Source organism: Pleurodeles waltl, chromosome 3_1 (assembly GCF_031143425.1).
Source record: "Pleurodeles waltl isolate 20211129_DDA chromosome 3_1, aPleWal1.hap1.20221129, whole genome shotgun sequence".
NCBI lineage: Eukaryota > Metazoa > Chordata > Amphibia > Caudata > Salamandridae > Pleurodeles > Pleurodeles waltl.
In genome coordinates this window covers 569,995,148-570,014,846 of record NC_090440.1, presented here as the reverse complement: position 1 = coordinate 570,014,846, position 19,699 = coordinate 569,995,148, and the positions used below count along the sequence as shown (strand labels likewise).

At 44.6% G+C, this 19,699-nt stretch overlaps 2 protein-coding genes across 3 annotated transcripts in view; both read right to left on the bottom strand.

Moving 5' to 3' along the window:
- Nucleotides 1–19,699, bottom strand: part of LOC138284333 (cell surface hyaluronidase-like) — a 633,659-nt gene that overhangs the window by 342,720 nt on the left and 271,240 nt on the right. The window lies entirely within an intron of this gene.
- The window catches only part of CEMIP (cell migration inducing hyaluronidase 1), an 899,136-nt gene that overhangs the window by 740,911 nt on the left and 138,526 nt on the right, over nt 1–19,699 (bottom strand). The window lies entirely within an intron of this gene.

Genomic DNA, 19,699 nt, shown 5'->3' with positions numbered 1-19,699 from the left:
AGAGTCCAGTGTTGAGGATGTGTCACCCAGCACAGTGATGCCAGGTCCGGGCGAGTAGATGCATCACGCAGCAGCAGTTCTGGGGGCTACCAAGTGTGTGGCGGAGTCCTTGCGTGGAGATGCGTTGTGCAGAAGCATTCTGATGGGCTGTGTCGTGCGAGGCAATGTCCTTGCATAGAGGTGCATCAATTTCGATAGGCTGCAATGGGTGGTGCTAAGTATTTGTGTACAAAGCTGGCCTGGTGTGTGGTGAGCACCTATGGTGTTATCACCTTATACCAGGTCCAGAGATCCCCTTTTAGTGAAGTGTAGGCAGTGTCTAGGAAGCCAGTGCTCTCTAGAGGTAGCTGTGGATAAGCATTCAAGACTTATCTAGGAGACATACAAACAGAAAAATATGTGGAGCACTCCTAAGAATAGAATTATCTAGGAGACATGTAAGGCTTAAAGGCTTATGCAATACCACTATAGCCGCACAGCAACTTATCATACAAGAAAGAACCACACAGTGTTACAAAAATAAGGTACTTTATTATAGTAACACAACACTAGAAAACCTATAAGCAGTTATCCCCAACTTGAGGTAAGTGCACTATATATATATATATATATATATATATATATATATATATATATATATATATACACACACACACAATAGCATCCAGTAAATAGCATAAAAACAACAAGCATTGGCAATACGTAGTGTAAATAGTAAGGGCCCTAAGGGAGGGCCAAACCATATGCTAGGAAAGTGGAATGCGAGATACAGCCCCTCACCCATGGATGTGGAATTGTTAGAGGGGAGCTGGAGGAACTAGGAACCTCAAGAGGTCAGTACGAGAGTGACCCCCTGCGACCAGGAGAGCAGAGGTAAGTGCCTGGTTGTTTTAAAGGACTAACAAGAGGTCTTAGAAAAAGGATTGTACAAGAACAGGACCAGACAAAAAGAAATGAAAGGTGGATTCCGGTAGATGGAGACCTGCAAAAGAAGCGCATAGAGTCCAGTCCACAATGAAGTGTCCACTGGGGGCAGGAGCCACTACCCACCCTTCTGTAGATGCAGAACCAGGTCGACAAGGGGAAAAGAAGATCATCTGCAGAGCCCAGGAACTGAAGAGGAGTCCTTGAAGTGGTGCAGATGATGTCCCACATCAGTTGTGGGGTTGCAGATGGTCAGTGGTGTAGGAGAACCACCAACAAGCCTTGGCAAATGCAAGAGGAGCAGACAAAGAGTTGCAAGACTGAAGAGGATCAGCAAGGGCCAGGGGACGTGGCCCAGGGAGGGGAGTCCAAGGTGATCCTCAGCAGTTGTAAGAGCCAGCAGAAGCAGTCACGGCCCCCACAGGCAACCCACTGGCAGCAGGCACAGTAAGTCACAGTGAGGCTCAATCAGCACACCTGAGCAGCAGAGAGGAGACTGTGCTTTGCAGGAAGAAGTGCTGGAGGCTGGGGCTACTAGGAGCCTGAAGATCCCTTCGAGCAGAAGCAAACAAGCTTTGGTAGCTGCAAGAGTCGTGGTGCACACGGGTACTGTCCTGCAAGGACAGGCAAGGGCTTACCATCCCCCAAGTTGGACAGCTGGTAGAGAGGACCAAGTGGACCACTTCAGACTACCACCTGTGATGCAGGATCCACGTGGTTCCAGAGAAGAGCAGATCCACGCAGCCAGTCATCGTTGCAGTTGGTGCCTGCAGATGCAGGGGAGTGACTCCTTCACTCCGAGATTTCTTCTTGCTTCTTGGTGCAGGCTGAAGTCTCGTTGACCTCAGAGGATGCACAGCTAGGGAAATGTTGCAGATGCTGGAAGAAGCTGGAGAAACAATGTTGCAAACCATAGTCATCGCTGCAGTTGCAGATTGTCAGTTCCTGAAGATTCCACTTGCAGTTCCAGTGGCCACAAGATGAAGTAAATGATGCAGAAGAGTCCTGGTGGAATCTTGCACGTTGAATCTGGAGACTCACCCTGAAGGGAGTATCTAAATAGCCCTAAGAGGGGATTTAGTTACCTAGTAAGGTGACCACCTATCAGGAGGGGGCTGTGATGTCACCTGCCTGACCTGGCCACGCAGATGCTCCCAGGGACCTCTGCCCATCTTGGTTTTAAGATGGCAGAATCAAGTTACCAGAATCAAGAGGAGCTCTGGGCACCACCCCTCAGATGGTTATGTACAGGGGAGAAGTCACTCCCCTTTCCTTTGTCCAGTTTTGTACCAAAGCAGGGACCAGAGGTCCCTGGACTGGTGCAAACCAGTTCATACAATGTGCCCTTCAAAGCAAACCGGTGGCTTGGGGATGCTACCACTCCCAAGCTTGTAACACCTATTTCCGAGGGAGAGGGTGTTACCTCCCTCTCCCACAGGAACTCCTTTGTTCTTCCTTCCTCTATCTGAGCTGGTCAAGCAGCAGGAGGCCAGAAACCGGTTTGAGGCGTGGCAACAGCGGGCTGCCCGGAAAACCCCAGTAGACTGGTTGGAGCAATATAAGGGGTCCTCTAAAGGAGCCCCCACAGTGAATGGAATCACACAACCAATACAAGCAACATTATTGGAATATGATTCTGACATGTTTGATACCAAACATGTTCAGATTAGGAGTTACCATTATGTAGCTGGACATAGGTAAAATGGTTCTCTGCACTTAGAAAGTCCAGTGCAGTGGAACTGAAGTTTGTAGAGGCACCCCTGCTCATGCAGGGGTGCCCTCACACACAAGGATCTGCACCCTGCCTCTGGACTAGGAGGGCCTACTGTAGGGGTGACTAACAGTGACCTGGTGTAGTGACCTGTGGGGAAAGGGTGCATGCACCTTTCCAAGCAGGCTGCAATGGCAGACCTGCAGACACATTTTGCTTGGTTTCCCATGGGTGGCACAATACATGCTGCAGCCCATGGGGAACCCCTGGTGCCCCAGTGCCCCAGGTACCTAAGTACTTTATAGTGTGGGGTGTACAAAGTCCTAGGCAACCATATGTAGAGGGAGAGAGAGCACAATCACTGGGGTCCTGGATAGCAGTATCCCAGTGAAAACAGTCTAAGCATACTGATAGCAGGCATAAAGAGGGGCTAATCATGCCAAAAAGAGGGTACTTTCCTACATTTTGTGCTGGGGAAGTCCATGCAGCAAAGGCAATTTGCCGGTTCTGTGGGAGATGCGCAGCGCCACAGAAGAGATGCCTTGGCTATGCTGGATCCACAGATGGGCCCACTTCCAAGGGTCCAGGACTGGGGTGGCACCACTGTAAAAGGCAGGACTCACAAATGGCAGAATCCAGGTGCTTTGTGCAAGGTTGCAGGAAGCTTATGCCCCTCCAGACTGCTTATCAGGACGCCTGACAACTAGCCCTTGAACACACTCTGGGTCTTGGGTTTAGAGATGCAGATCTAGTCCTTCTCACCAAGGCAAGAGGGCATCAAGTCAGCATAGCAGGTCAGCGTCTTCAGAGCAGCAGTACAGCAGAGTGGCAGTCCTTTCAGCATTAAAGCATTCTTTCTTCCTGCCAAAGTCCACAGGTCCAGAAGTGTACTGAAGAGTTGTGATCTGAAGTCCAACATATATACCTGGTGCTCACTTCGAAGTGGAGGAAGCTTCCAAAGGTTTCCAGCCCCCTGATGTGTCAGGCATCCCTTTCCTCTCTGTCATGGCCCTAGCATGTCCGGGGTCACAAAAGTCTGGTGTCAACTAGTGAGAGTGTTCAAGCAGAGCCTTTGTGATTTGCAAGCGTGGTAGGTGACAGCTATTCTCCCTTGTTAACTCAGTGACCCATCCTGCCAACACCAATTTTCCTTTTGTCTCCCTGCCTGGGAGCAATACACAACACCAACTGTTTTCTACTAGGAGGACACATAAAACTTAAAAGTACATGTCCAACATTTTAAACACACTGAACCCAAATTTTTGGGTTGTACAGGGTCTACCCTAGCAGTGATTTATATGCATTAAAAAGGAAGGTTTGGGACTGGCATAAGGTTTATTTTACAAGGTCAATGTGGCAGTTAACAACAGTGGAAATGTGGCAGTTAACAACAGTGGACACACAGGCTGCAAAAGCAATCTTGAGACATGTTTAAAGGGCTACTAAAGTGGGTGGCACAATCAGTCCTGCAGTCCCTGGGCACAGCAGTACCACTTTACTAGGTACTTATAAGTAAACTAAATAGGCTAATTGGGTGTAAGCCAATTCTACCATGTTTTAAGGAGAGCACAAGTACTTTAGCAAAAGCTAGCAGTAGTATAGCACAAACCTCGCTGTGAAGCAAAGGAACATTTTACATTACGTGATGTGTACATCAAGTGCAAGTGGGGATTACACATACTTCACACATTCTAGGCATGAATTTCCCAGAATCACACAATGCCGAGTCTAGAGCTGAGGTCGCGATTCAAACCTGGATGCCCAGGTTCCAAAGGCATCAGCTCAACCCACAAGGCTACATCTCCTACCTTTAAATGTGAGTGCAGTAGGCACGGCCAGCTTTAGTGCTGGCTTGCACCTAGTGCAACAATCGTTTATGGTGCTCCCACACATGACCTCATTCTCCATGGATTACCTCACTACTACTCTCTGACAGTACAAAAATCATTCTATAACCCCCCTCACATGCATTTCATTTGTTTTAAAGTGCTACTCATACCAGTGTAGGGTGTCAGAGCACTTTATGTCACACACACATTATACAGATACAATGCATCATACATTTTTAAATCAGTCTATAGGAAATGCTACATAACTCAATGAGGATTACAAGGTGCAGGAATCACATGTCATCCATACTATTAGGCAGTATATTTTAAGAGTGGAGAAGCACAGACTTTACTAATAAAAATGTTTTTCTACCCAGCGACTAGATGTAAGGACTAGCTGATGAAAGACTGAGGGAAAAAACACAATGTTCTAAACTATACCATGCAGCTCTTTGATGACAGTTCGTAAGTCACTGTGCTATTTTAGGACTGTAGCCTATGAACTGCAAGTAACAAAAGTATCTCAGTAATTTAATGTTAATTACTAGTAAGCAATGATATTTCAAGCAAGCAAAGCACAAGAATGTAATCGAAAGGGAAGCTATATAATGGGAAGGAGACTTACAGTGCTTCGGCTGGTATGATCAGCACACCAGCACTGCATGGATTTGAAATGATGGATTATTATTGGTAGTAGTAGCAGCACTAGTAACAGCAGATATATTAGTATCAATAATATTATTTTTGAATAGATAATCTTATTATTATTTTTTCAACACAAACAGTACACATAAACTTGAAGTGTCCCATTCCCCTTCAGCACCCCCTCATTCCACGTTTCAGGTCTTCGGCCCATTACATACTAATAGCCATTCTGCTTTCTACCTGCTACCAGGGCCGACTTTAGGGTGGTGCAGCTGAATCTGGCGTTGACCTCCGGGGGCAGGAGATGCTGTGTTTCAAAATAACTTAAGGTTTTAATAACACCTGCTGCTGTGTACTATATGTGTCCAGTAGTTTTCAGGCAACAATAAACATGTCTGCATATGTCAATCATGGTCAATGATGTTCCACTTGTTATAATGCTCATTTGCAATAAATAGGCCAAATAGATTTAGGCAACAGAGGCAATAGAGTAACCAAATAGATACAGGCAATATTTAGTAAGGACTTAGGAACTATTTTATGTTTTGACTGACGGTCCATTTCTCCACCAGGGTGATGGAGTGAATAACTCTGTGCCCAAGTGGAGATGCCGCCCACCAAATTTAGAAATGACCGCCAAGCTAGAAGTAATTTCTCAAGCATTGACAGGAACCGATGTCACGGTGGTTCCCGACAATGCTTTTTACAGTTCGGTGCAGGCGTCTGTCAACATGACGGAGCCTTCACCAAACCCAGTGCTAAATTTGAGCTGGTGGAGCCCACCGGCACTCATTTTTGGGGCTGGTGGCGTCCACTGGCACTTATTTTTCCACTTCAGACATTTCTCAAGAGCAATAGAGGGGAAAACACACAAACAGGAAATTAGAGAGAAGAGAAGACAGAAAACCACCAACAACGTAAAAAGCAGGAGCCTAAAAAGAATGAGATAAAGGGCCGGTAGCGTCTGGCAGTCGAATAAAGAGGCATGAGGTGGATTCTGGACTATGCCAGGACATTTACTATCACCGGCCACTGTCTTCTGAGAAGTGCTTTGGGCACTAGCATTAATTGTGTTACAAATGAAGCGTTGACCAAAGAGTTTTCTTTTTCTTTTTTACAAAGCCCCAGGGTGTTTTTTTTCTTTTTTTGTTAAAAAAAGCATAATACTCCGTCGCCATGGGAGTCATCTGCCAATGGCGAGGGGGGCATTTTGTGATTTTTACTGTCCCTTATCACCAGGGTTTGTTTGGCGGTGATGGACAGTAAAAAAATAAACGGCTCTATGTCCGCCCATCCATATTGCCCTTACTGCGTCAGAGAAGTTTGGCTATGTCGATGACAGATTAGTCACCAATGCAGCCAAGCTTAAGGTCCACCTGCATTTAAATCAGGTGGGCAGACCACTATCTTGGTGAAGAGGGAACAACGTCACTGACGTGATGGTGTTTCATCACCGCCACCCTACAAATTAGGCCTTATGCCTGATGTAACACGTGTTATGCATGAATGAAGAATGTGTTTTGTCACAATCAAACATGCATACCAAGGGTTGGTTAGGATTGCCAATATTAGTTAAGACTGGATGTCACCACAGCTTTGTTACCAAACTCCTTTTGAGAAAGGGTCAGTGACGCAGCTCTAAATCAGAACAGCCCTGGACGCATTAAAGCTGATGATCAATTGGATATTAGCAATATTATATTAACAATAAGGGTTCCTGTAGGAAGTTGGCTCTGTATATACTATCTCAAAGTGAGAGATAGTGTGCACAGAGTCCATGGGTTACCCTTAGAGGTTGATAGTGGCAAAATTAGATAATATTAATGCTCTATTTTGTGGTAGTGTGGTTGAGCAGTCGGCTTATCAGGGGATAGTGTTAAGCATTTGTTGTACACACACAGGCAATAAATGAGAACACACTCAAAGACTTAACTGCAGGCCAATAGGTTTTTATATAGAAAAACTATTCTTTTCTTAATTTATTTTAGAACCACAAGATTCAAATTTTAGGTAAGTACATAAATTGTAGGGTACTTCACACAGATAAGTATAGAACTTTGATTTAAAACAGTAGTACACACAGTTTTGGTTAAAATGGCAATAAGCTATTTTAAAAGTGGACACAGTGCAAAAATCAACAGTTCTTGGGGAGGTAAGTATTGGTTAGTTTCTCAGGTAAGTAAAGCACTTACAAGTTCAGTCTCCTGGGTATAGGCAGCCCACCGTTGGGGGTTCAAGGCAACCCCAAAGCCACAGCACCAGCAACACAGGGCCGGTCAGGTGCAGAGGTCAAAGGAGGGACCAAATAACATAAGTGCCTATGGAGAACAGGGGTGCTCCGGTTCCAGTCTGCTGGCAGGTAAGTACCTGCGTCCTCGGGGAGCAGGCCAGGGTGGTTTTGTAGAGCACTGGGGGGGACATACACAAGCACACAAAACACACCCTCAGCGGCAAAGTAGGCGTCAGGTATTGAAAACAATGGAGGGACCCGGGGGTCACTCTGGCGATGCAGGCAGGGCACGGGAGGCTTCTCGGGCCAGCCACCGACTGGTCTAGAATGAGGGCCGTCTGCTGGTAACTCCTGCACTGGTAGGTGGTTCCTCTCGGTCCTGGGGGCTGTGGGTGCAGTGCTTGGTCTAAGCATCGGGTTCCTTTGTTACCAGGCAGTCGCGGTCATGGGAAGCCTCTGGATCCTTTCTGCAGGTGTCACTGTTGGGGTGCAGGGAGGTCGACTCAGGGTGTCCACGTCGTTGGAGTCGCCTGGGAGTCCTCTCTGCAGTGTTGGTTTCTCCAAACTTGAGCCGGGGCATGTGGTGCAGAGTGTGAAGACTCACGCTTCTGGCGGGAAGTTGGAGTTTCTTTAAAGTGGCTTGTTTTGTTGCTGGACAGAGCCGCTGTATTCAGGAGGTTCTTGGTCCTTTAGGTGCAGGTCAGTCCTCTGAGTCCTCAGAGGTCGCTAGTCCCGCTGGATGCATTGCTTTGCAGGTTCTTTGAGTCTGGAGACAGGCCGGTAGGGTTGGGACCAAGTCATTTGTTGTCTCCGTTGTCTCTGCTGGGCTTTCAGGTCAGCAGTCCTTCTTTCTTCAGGTTGCAGGAATCTGATTTCCTGGGTTCAGGGTCGCCCCTAGATACTAAATTTAGGGATGTGTTTAGGTCTGGGGGGCAGTATGCAATGGCTACTGTTCTTGAGGCTGGCTACACCCTCCTTGTGCCTCCTCCCTGAGATTGGGGGGACACATCCCTATTCCTATTGGAGGAATCCTCCAAAACAAAGATGGAGAATTTCTTAAGGCAGGGGTCACCTCAGCTTAGGACACCTTAGGGGCTGTCCTGACTGGTGGGTGACTCCTCCTTGTTTTTCTTATTATCTCCTCCAGACTTGCTGCCAAAAGTGGGGGCTGTGTCCGGAGGAACGGGCATCTCCATTAGCTGGGATGCCCTGGGGCGCTGTAACAACAGGCATGAGCCTTTGAGACTCACTGCCAGGTGTTGCAGTTCCTTCAGTGGGAGGTGAGAAGCACCTCCACCCAGTGCAGGCTTTGTTCCTGGCCACAGAGTGACAGAGGCACTCACCCCATGTGGCCAGAAACCCTTCTGGTTGTGGCAGGCTGGCAGGAACTGCTCGTTCTAACACTGGTGTTTGGACTGGTATACAGGGGGCATCTCTAAGATGCCGTCTGTGTCCATTTTTCAATAAATCCTACACTGGCATCAGTGTGGATTTATGGTGTTGAGAAGTTTGATACCAAACTTCCCAGTTTCAGAGTAGCCATTAGGGAACTGTGGAGTTCATGTTTGACAAACTCCCAGACCATATACTTTTTGTGGCTACCCTGCACTTACAATGTCTAAGGTTTGGCTTAGACACTGTAGGGGCATAGTGCTCATGCAACTATGCCCTCATCTTTGGTATAGTGCACCCTGCCTTAGGGCTGTAAGGCCTGCAAGAGGGGTGACTTACCTATGCCACAGGCAGTGGGATGTGGGCATGGCATTCTGAGGGGAGTCATTTTCTCCCCACAAGCACACACAAGCTGTAAGGCAGTGTGCATGTGCTGAGTGAGTGGTCCCCAGGGTGGCATAATACATGCTGCAGCCCCTAGGGTCCTACCCTGGCAACGGGGCCCTTGGTACCAGGGGGACCATTTACAAGGGACTTAATGTGTGCCAGGGCTATGCCAATTATGGGAACAAAGGTACAGCTTAGGGAAAGAACACTGGTGCTGGGGCCTGGTTAGCAGGATCCCAGCACGCGTTCAATCATAACTAGCATCAACAAAAGGCAAAAAGTTAGGGGGTAACCATGCTAAGGGGAGGCATTTCCCTACAGTTCCCTTTCCAACTTACACAAAAAACATGAGAACACATATTTCAACACACTGACCACATACGTCCACACTCTGACCACAGACTGAATACACACTTCAACATAGTGACCACACACCTCCAAGCACTGACCACACATTTCGACACACTAAACTCACACTTCAATACAAGGAGACACACCTCTACACACACCGACCACACACCGATCACACAACCCCCAGACAATGACCCCACACAGAGCACACACCTCCATACACTGACCAACACACTGATCACACACATCCACATACTGAGCACACACACCACACATTGACCACAAACTTCCAGACAATGACCATACACTTCCTATAAAACCGTATCAGCCTCCTGTGTCAGAAATATTTCGATAATCATACCCTGCTCTAATACCATAGTAATGGCAGATTTTGACCTGTACAAGTGGCAGTTAACACTAACACCAGCACTCCTACTGCACTGAACAGAAACATGATTGTAACACGTAATCAATATTTATTCAACAAAGCAGAGATGGACAAATGCTCACATCTACAATACAGCTGCACAGGTGCAAACAAGGAACCTGGGTAAACAGTACAAAGGGACAACCCCAGCAACAAACAGAACGTCCAGCTACCCTCACTGAGAGCCTACAGAAGCACGTACTGAGACAACTAGAAAGTCTCACTGTCTTGCTTTACAGGCCTCTTTGGCACAGGGTGAGCTCTCGGGCTGTATAAATATAGGAAACTGGATGTGCCCTCACCTTGGGGGGCCTCTGAAGGAGAAGATGCAATGCAAGCTGGGCGGAAGGTATATCGAGATTTCCTGTACTGCTAACCAGAATGATAGGATGTCTTATTTTAGAGAAAGGTTTTGTGAGGACATGACCAACAAATAATGCAGCAGATGCAAAGGTGACCTTTGTAAATGTATAAAATATTTCAAGGGTCGGCTGTGTTTCTTTGCCATAGAGTGCAAACACATGACATAGATGGATGGCGTTGGAGGTTCTGTTCCATTCAGCAACCTTCATTGGCATGCATCGACATAAGTGCACAACACCTGCTACACACTACCGGTTCACAAGGCTGCAGTGGGCCATTATTTTGCAGCGCCAAGTAAAGTGACCTGTGGTGAGTTAGTGTTAAAAGATTAAAGGGCGATGCACAGAACTCTGAATCAGTACCCCTGTGGTTGTGTACATGAACCTCCATCAACATCTGTGCCATACTCTGAGGATGTCACTTGCCTACAACGATACTATAAATGATGCACGAGTGTTCGGCAGAAGTGCTGTTTATCAGCCTAATGCATGTTGAAATACAGTGTCAAAATATTAGTATAGGACAAGTATATCGAGAAGGTCATCAAAATTCACGGATTCAAACACAATCAGACAACGTTAAACCACTCCGATAAAAGCAAAAAAAGCATTCTGGGAAGCCAAATGGGAGCACCGCAATGACATTGTGCATTCAAACATTTAGCAACTACATCCAGATGTCCACTCTGGGAGACATTCCCATTGACCAGTTACAAATGTGTTCTACTGGATCCAGATAAAAGCACATAGACTTTTGGACATATAAAGAACTGCTATAAAGAATCTTCAATATAATCCAGTTCCACAGTGGAGCAGATTATTGTATTAGTAAAATATGTATTGGTTTAGATTGTCAAATATTTCCCTGTTTCTTTCCTGTTGCTCACATTAGGCAAATAGTCAAACACCCATATCCTACCAACTGGATCCTTTAGAAACAATGTTAGATCACTCAGAGCAGTGGCGGCTCCGGACTAATAGAACTTTTAAGGCACTGAAAAAAACAACAGTGCTCTTAGGCTTAAAGCCAAAGCTTTTAATCATGGTCTGTTTTAAGCAATTTTTAGAACTGGCCACGATTGAGAGCTCTGGAATTGAGGGTGAAGTCACTGCAAGTTTACAACAGTGTCAGGCAATATGTTAAAATAATTTATTAAACATAACAAAAAGATTGACTTACCATCTACCTCTGCCCTTGGTGCTCCTCTCCGTCGCATCATCAGTGGCTCCACCAGCATAGGCTACCAGAGCCTCAGTGAGTTCCCTCCTCCAATCACAATGCTGCTCTCATGCTGCACAGGCAGCACGACAGACGCACCAGGATTGGCTGGAGCTGACTGGCTCCATGCCCACTGAGGCACTAGGCACCTGTACTTGCTTTCCACCCGGCTTTCCAAGAAAGACGGGTAGAGAGGTTTAAAGTGTGCATGCCAGGCTGGCTGTCACAAGATGGCAAGCCATACTGACATGTGCACTCTAAACTGGTGGAGTGAGCACCACTCCCCTGCTGCCAGTCAGCAGCAGTGGCCCCGCCCCCAAACACGGCTTGGCCGGAGAAAAGGAAAAATAAAATGGTAATAAATTCTATTTATTGCCATTTTATCTTTCATGCTTGCAGTGCTGGCAGCAGGGAGCGATGCTCCTCGGTGCTAATAGAGTGGCAGTCGCTGGATAAGAGAACATTTCTAAAAAGGTGAAGTGAGGCGGTCATAGCACCAGCAGGTCATCCAGAAAATGTTTTCTCAGTTTCTCGTGGGGTGTGGAGAAGGAAACACAGCAGAACGTTGTGAGCTGTGAGAAATTTGCAACTCCCTTTCACTTTTTTCAATTTTTGCCTTCCATAATCTGTATGCTCTACTTTTATCATGAGAATCATGATGGTGATTCTGGATGTGTACCACAAAAGACTTTGGCGTCCCAGGCCACGGATGTCTCTGGGCCAAGTAACTGTGACATAGCTAGCCGTGAAAGCTATCTAACTGCTGGTAAAATGACTTGCCTTTTAGTGTATAAATCAGCTCGACGTGTCTACTGTCTGCCTTTCTAAAGTATATGAGAAGCAGATTACCAGTGTCTCACCATGCCTAATGCATGGTGAAATACAGTGTCAAAATAGTAGTATAGGACAAGTATATCGAGAAGGTAAGTGAAAAGAGGTAAGTATGAATTTACTTTTCTTAACACCTTGGAAAAAAAAATAAACACACACATATTTATATGTATGTATACTTGTATTTATATATGTGTGTGTTTATTATATATATATATATATATATATATATATATATATATATATATATATATATATACACACAATATAGTCAAAGGACTTATGTGCAGGTAAGCATGGTAAATCTTTGAACTTGGCTTACCCATAGAAACCCACCTTCGCTATATTCTGGTCCTCAATATTCTACAACAATAATTTGGCCACCCAATACTGCATTTTAGATATTTTGGTCAATTACCTCTTGTTATGGCAAGCCCTGGTTTACCGGATCTTAGTTTCCAGCAGAGGATATGCATGATTAATTAAATGACCCGGGGCAACAACATACACCACCATTTTGAAAAAGCTTGGCTGGAATGGCGTGCTCATTACTGGTGTTGAGGTTGATTGTGCCTCTGCGTATAAGCAGCTGAAAAAGGTACATAGCAACCCCATATGAGTGTGAGAATTGCTTATCTCCAAGCCTTTGATACAACATTCCTATGAAACAAGCACGGCGCATGCACTGGCTGCCTAAGTCAAAATCTAAAGTGATGTATACAACAACTTTGAAAACTGCATAAAAAGAAATAAACCAGAAAATAAGATTCAGTCATCAAAATGTACAGATTCAAGCACAATCAGTCAACGTTAAAGCACTCAGACAAAAGTAACAAAAACATTCTGGGAAGCCAAAAGGGAGCGCCACAATGACATCTGGGTGAGACGTCTTCGTGGCAACCAGGAAAAGAACCCTAAAGAATTTGGTGTATTATAAACGACTTGAAAGTGGGGGAAGCAGCAGCAATTCATACTAACATTAATGATAACGGCTGGTTCAATGATTTCTGCAAGCTACAAAGTGAATGGATCCCTGAGGAAGACATCAAAGAACCTACAGGAATGTTTTATCAGAGCAACCCCATAGGCCCACATACAGCAGCCCTAGGACCAGCAAGCCCCCGATCATCTCAGGTGTGCCCAGAAAATACAGAGTCCTGTGCAGAAAAAATGCTAAGGCATCTGTTGACTATACTTTATGGTTACTATCTCACCAAAAAGATGCAAGCAAACCTTCCAACAACTAAAATCATAGTAATGGTTATCAAAATAATTGAAAAACTGCCAGTTGGGACTTGAATAGTCGCCAAGTACTGAAAGAATTTGAATATAAATTTATTGGGCTCTGTATAGCTAATTGAGTATCATTCCTCCCTCACGTGCAGTTTACTGAAAAGCCAGCATTTTCCCTCCTCTATGCGTTCCATAGACTGTTCAAACAACTTTGGGGACCGACACTGGTCCCTGTGTTGAAAGTAATCAACTCAAATTTACTTCCTCCTCTTGCCTACAGCTCAGAAGAGCTGTGGGAAAGAGAGGTGAATTTCTTGGGCAAACTCTTTTCACTCACCTACAAGAGAATTTGTCCACCTGCCGCAGTACTTTTCGACAGCTCATATCCACCTAGACTTTGGACTAATAAAGCAAACAATTGCCTGTAAGGGGTATTTTCTGAATGTATGGTTTATACTCCGTTCAGCACAAAATGATACACTCAACCATATGCTTTGGCTGGAAATCACACACTTGGGGGAGAAATGGCTCTCACACTGTTTCTCAGAAGCGTCATTTTCCAATCTGCAAATAGTGAGGTTGTGGAATACTCCTGTTATCCTCAGCATCTTCAAAAAACTCCTAATAAAAAATATGCACACTTTGTGATTGTTAGAAGACAAATTGAAATTGTCAAATAACGCACATGCATGGACTGTTAATAAAAGCTATCCAGTACTTACTATCCAAATGTATCTGGGTATGTCTCCCTCAAAAGCCTTACATTATAAACCCTTGTGATATCCCTTAACATTTAATTCGAAAATGGCGCAAGATTAACACGAGAAGGAAATGTAAATTCGGGGCTACCTTAAGGAGTTCATTGAACATAGTGTGTATGCTTGTACAGCATTGGTAGCTAAGAGATGAACTTGGATAAAACAATTGTTTAATTTAATGGGAATCTACTCGTACAGGCATGCAGTAGTGGCCTCAATTCAAGTCTTGAACATCAGCTTGAGTGCATACTTTATAAATGTCATGAATCTCAGGGAAAAAGCTCGGCTCAACAGTGGCAATTCAACCAGCCAGAGGTGCTGCTTTCTTAATTATGAATTTTATTTTTATTTTCGACATATTTAAATCATGGCTTTATTTGCAATGGTTTTAATGCACTAGTATAAATACATTGTTGTACCTTTGTAAACTTGTAGTTATGATTAGTCAATGTGAAAAGTAAAGTTATTTAAATAACAGTTTATTTGGTATGTTGAACCACATTGACCCATTCCTCCTTGAGACATTTGAATTCCTGACTATAAACCAACTTTGGTATATTTATTTATTCTACAAAAAATTATCACAAATCATTAGACCATCCGAGCATAGATTGAAGCCACATCCCCTCGTGTTTATGATCTACTTTTTCGCCTCTTGGATCTGTTTTGCCATGGCTCCTCACATAAATGTCAATTTCCACAGTGTATGATGGATGGACTCCAAAGAATATGCTGACGCCCACCCAAAACCCCCCAGTTAAAATGAGTTACCGAATCACTTGTACTTACCAGTTAATATAAGTTCCTACGTAGTGTAGGGTGTAATTAATTACCTCAATAAAAATCAAGAAATGTACTGAAATCTGTAATTTCTACTCAGTTATTACGAACCAGCTTGGCAAATAATACGGGGGGAGTGGTGAGCTCTGCTCCGCTGGTGGAGTTAATGGAGTTTTTGGCACTCCGCACTCTGCTTGGAGTGTGGAGTTCGGCCAAATACACTCCGCTAGTTCCGGCAGTGGAGTAGAGCTCACTGCGTGCGCACTGCAGCACAGTTATGGCCCACACGGCACAAGCACAGACAATCTGTGCTTAAGCTGTTTGGCCCATAACTGGGCTGCAAGCTGCTGGAGTGCTGGTGAGGGGCTGCACCAGCACCAGATCTAGGCCTCCCCCCTTTCACTGTCCTCAGTGGGAGCAGGGGGCAAAAGGAGGCAGAGAGTCAGGCTACTGTCAAGTGGCAACGGGGACCCTGAAGTGGACATGGAACCAGGTAAGACCCTTATATCACTTTCTCTTTTATGTGCACATTTCTATGTGCAGAGTATTTGCATATGAGGGGGATGGAGGGGTCTGTGCTTGGCATAAAGAACACTTGCAGTCAGAGCTCCACTTGAAAATAACCTGTCTCCTCATAGTCCGTGAGAAAGGAAGTGGTGTTAAGGGGTACGGTGCTAGTGCCAGCAGGGAGAGCTGGAGACCGGGGGAGCTGGAGTCCGGGGGAGCATCAGCTGCAGAATGGTAGTCTGGCAGCCCCTGCCAGACAGAGATGTGTGTGGCCTCTGGGAGGGCCTTAGAGCCCAGTGGCAAACCAGGCTAGGCACTTTGTGAAAATGCCAGGCTGCTGGTGGTGAGCTGGTTTGCTGCTGGTAGTTCTGGGCTCTAAAGAAAGGTCGATCTGAGGCTGTGTTTAAGTGTAGACGAAGCAAATGCAAGGCTGATGCAAGACAGGGAGCGTGCTTGGCACTCAGAAGCAAGTTTGTGAAGGGGGGCAGTTGGTGAAGGGAAGTGTCATGCAGGTGTGTTTGAGTGCAGCATGCTCCAGGCCGGTGGACTGTGTCAGCACAAGAGGCCTGAAACACTGGCCTGAATGCGCATGATCTCAGAAGGGCTTAGCAGGGTTTGGCCTGGCTAGTGTTACTACTAAACAGGCCAGACCCTGCTTAACGCTTACGAGATCGGGAGCATTCAGTGCCAGGGTGGTAGGGCAGTGCCGCACGCAAAACTCAGTGGAATTCCACAGAGTTTTTACCCAACTCCACAGAATACCGTGGAGTAGAACTCCGCTCATTCCACCCACCACTAGTAAATAATCCTAAGAAAAACAAGCATTAATTATTAAAATAGCAAAAGTGACTATACAAATTTATATGTTATAGCCACATCCTCTTAGCTTGGAGTAGATCATTTGAAGCAGTGGCACTTGACTTGAGCGGGACCTCAACTGGAATTGCAGCTTCGTAAAAGAGCATCAGTGTGTTTGCAACTGACTTGTGAGAGGCACTTAGTAATACTAGTGGAAATATGACCTGTGAAGGACACCTAGTAAGGACTAGTGGAACTGCAACTTTATGTAGAACTTCAATGCTTTTGCATTTAACCTGATAGGGTCACATAGTAATGAGTTGTGGAACTACAACTTAATGTAATAGATACAAAACTCTTGAATTTGGCTTGTGAGGGACAACTAGTAACAATTAGTGGAACTGCAGCTTCATTTGAGAATTTCAGTGCTTTTGCATCTGATTCAACAGGGTCACCTATTAATGACTAGTGAAACTGCAGTATTGTGTAGAAATGTCAATGCTTTTGCATTTGACTTGTGAATGTCACCTACTAAAGACTAGTGGGAATATAGCTTTGAGTACAAATTTCAATGCTTTTGCATCTGGGTGAATAGTGACACCTAGTAATGACTAGTGAAACTGCAGGTTCTTACATGGAGCTTCAGTTTCACTTGTCATTACTAGTGCATTTGACTTATGAGGGACACCTAGTAAGGACTAGTGGAACTGCACCTTCATGAAAGAATACCAATGCTTTTGCATTTGACCTGTGAGGGTCACCTATAATGACTTGTGAAACTGTGGCTCCATGTAAGAATTCCAATGCTTTTGGATGTGACTCAAAAAGGACGCCAAAAAATGACTTGTGGAACTGCACTTTCACAAAAGAATGTCAATGCTTTTGCATTTGACTTGTGAGGAACACCTAGAAAGGACTAGCAGAACGGTGGCTTCATGTAGGAATTCCAGTGCTTTTGCTTTGACCTGGGAGGGATGCCTAGTAAAGACTTGTGGAGCCACAGCTTCATGAAGAATTTCACTGCCCATCATTTAACTTGCGAGAGACAGCCAGTAATCATTTGTGGAACTGCAGCTCTTTGAAAGAACTTCAATGCTTTTGCATTTGACTCAAGAGTAACACTTAGTAACGACTTGGGGAACTGCAGCTTCTTGAAAGAATAACCATGCTTTTGCATTTGACTTGAGAGGGATGACCAGTGAAACTACAGCTTCATGTAAGACTCTGAGCACTCTTGCATTTTAGTTTTAGAGGGACCTCTAAGAACAACCTGAGGAACTGCACTTTAATGAAAGAATATCAATGATTTTGCATTTAACTTGTGAGGGCCACCTAGTAATGTTGTGGGTGATCTTCAACACCTTAATTTAGCTATAGGCCCATAACTTGTGCCCTTTCGCATACATACAAATTTTATTTGTTTTATTCATTTTATTATATTTTAGCACAGCTTGCTTTTTAGCTTGGTTGTTTTTTTATTTTTTAATTAGCTGCCTTTTTGAGAAGACATAGTTATTTGTGTTTTACATTTATCAGTCCTTTGCATGCATTTCACTCTGTTCCCTGCTCAAGGCTGTCATGTTCTGTACATGATAAATTTACCAACTATTGTCGCTCCATGAGTTACTGAGTCAACCCTCAAGCATAGACATATCATCATGTCAGGCCTGTTCTCAGAACACATGTTTTGTTATGTAAACACTGCATAGGCCTGAGGAGGGTAGAGGCCATGCCCGTCTACGGGTGTACACTATTTTGTTGAGAGCTTCACTGATCCTGGCCTTGTCTTTCCAGCCAAAGGGGAGTATTGCCAGCAGACTACAGGCAGACCATGCTGGTCTTTCAGGTATGGGGTCGGGAGTCTTCCCATACACTGGGATAGGCAGAAGGGCTAATACCACTATGTTCTCAGTTTTAGACATTAGGGTGTAGATAGGAAACACTAGATCTTATGATTAGATCAGGATGGCGGGACTGTTAATATTTTTTACTCTAATGGTCACAATCATCATTGTATTATGGTTCATCTGCCTAATAATCGCAGCTCATGGTTTTTATCATTGGATGCAGTTGCTTCAGTAAATATTGACACTTACTCTGCATCTGGTTGTCTGCCATAGCATGCATAGCATGTGTGAGACTTTGTGTAACTGAGATAGAGGGGTATGATCTGTCCACCACAACTGCCCTGAGGAGCGTTATGTTTCTAGGCTGCCACAAATCACCTTTACCTTCTAGGTTTAGGTGAGGTACTGCTAGGTAGCCAACAAAGTCAGGCTGACAGCTTCCAGTCAATGTGGGACATACTCACTTGGTGGGGCTCGGACTCATCAGTCTTACCCCCAGGGTGAATGTCCTACGGCTGTAAGAAGAGGAGGAGAAGGAGGAGGTGGTGGTGGTGAAAGGCTCAAAATGGTGGTTTATTGTGACACAACTCAACTGAGTTGAGTAGTATCACAATAAAGCACAATTTTGCAACCTTCCTCAGTGAGCGCTTTACTTCTGTCTGTGAATTGTTGGATTTTTTCTGGAGTGCTCCTCCAGGCACAGCACTACTTGTTTACAGCACTGTGATTGAATAAAAATACCATTCACCAAATATCTTTATTGGTTGGCTTGTATTTGGTTTCTTCATACCACAGCTCACAGAATAAGGTAGTTGGCAATCTACTGGGAAATAGTTTCCCAAAAATACAGTTGAAGGCACTTGACTTAACCAGTGACTGTTACTACCTATATATACTAGGTTGTCAACACAAGAATTCCATAGTACTCAAGATATTATTTTAAAATTGTGATATTGCTTCATCAGCATATACTTTCAAAGGCATAGTCACTTATCCTATTGATATCAAAAACAATTTATTTGAGAAGCAAATGTGAATATGTAACTTTTTCTGTTGAAGCTCAACAGCCCTCAATTTTGTGAGGGACGTATGAAGCAGCTGCATCTTACTTAAGAGGGACATTTAGTAACCACATGAGCTATTGTAACTTTGTGGCCATTTTTTTAAGCTGTTGCTTCTTACTTGAGAGGGACATCTAGTAAAGTGTCAAAGGACTGCAGTCTTGTTGAAGGCTTCATGCTCTTTCTTCTGAATAGAGAAGGACATCTAGTAGTTACGTGAGGTACTGTATCTATGTGAAAGGCTAGACCTATTGACTTTGCCAATGCTTGTTTGTTGTGAAAGGAATCCTCACTGAAAAAGTGGATACAAGGACAAATTTTGCACTAAAGAATAAGCAAAATGCCAAAGCCGGTATTCTGCCTAATAACGTATAGTTTTGCATAATTTTTTGCCCATTTCACATTAC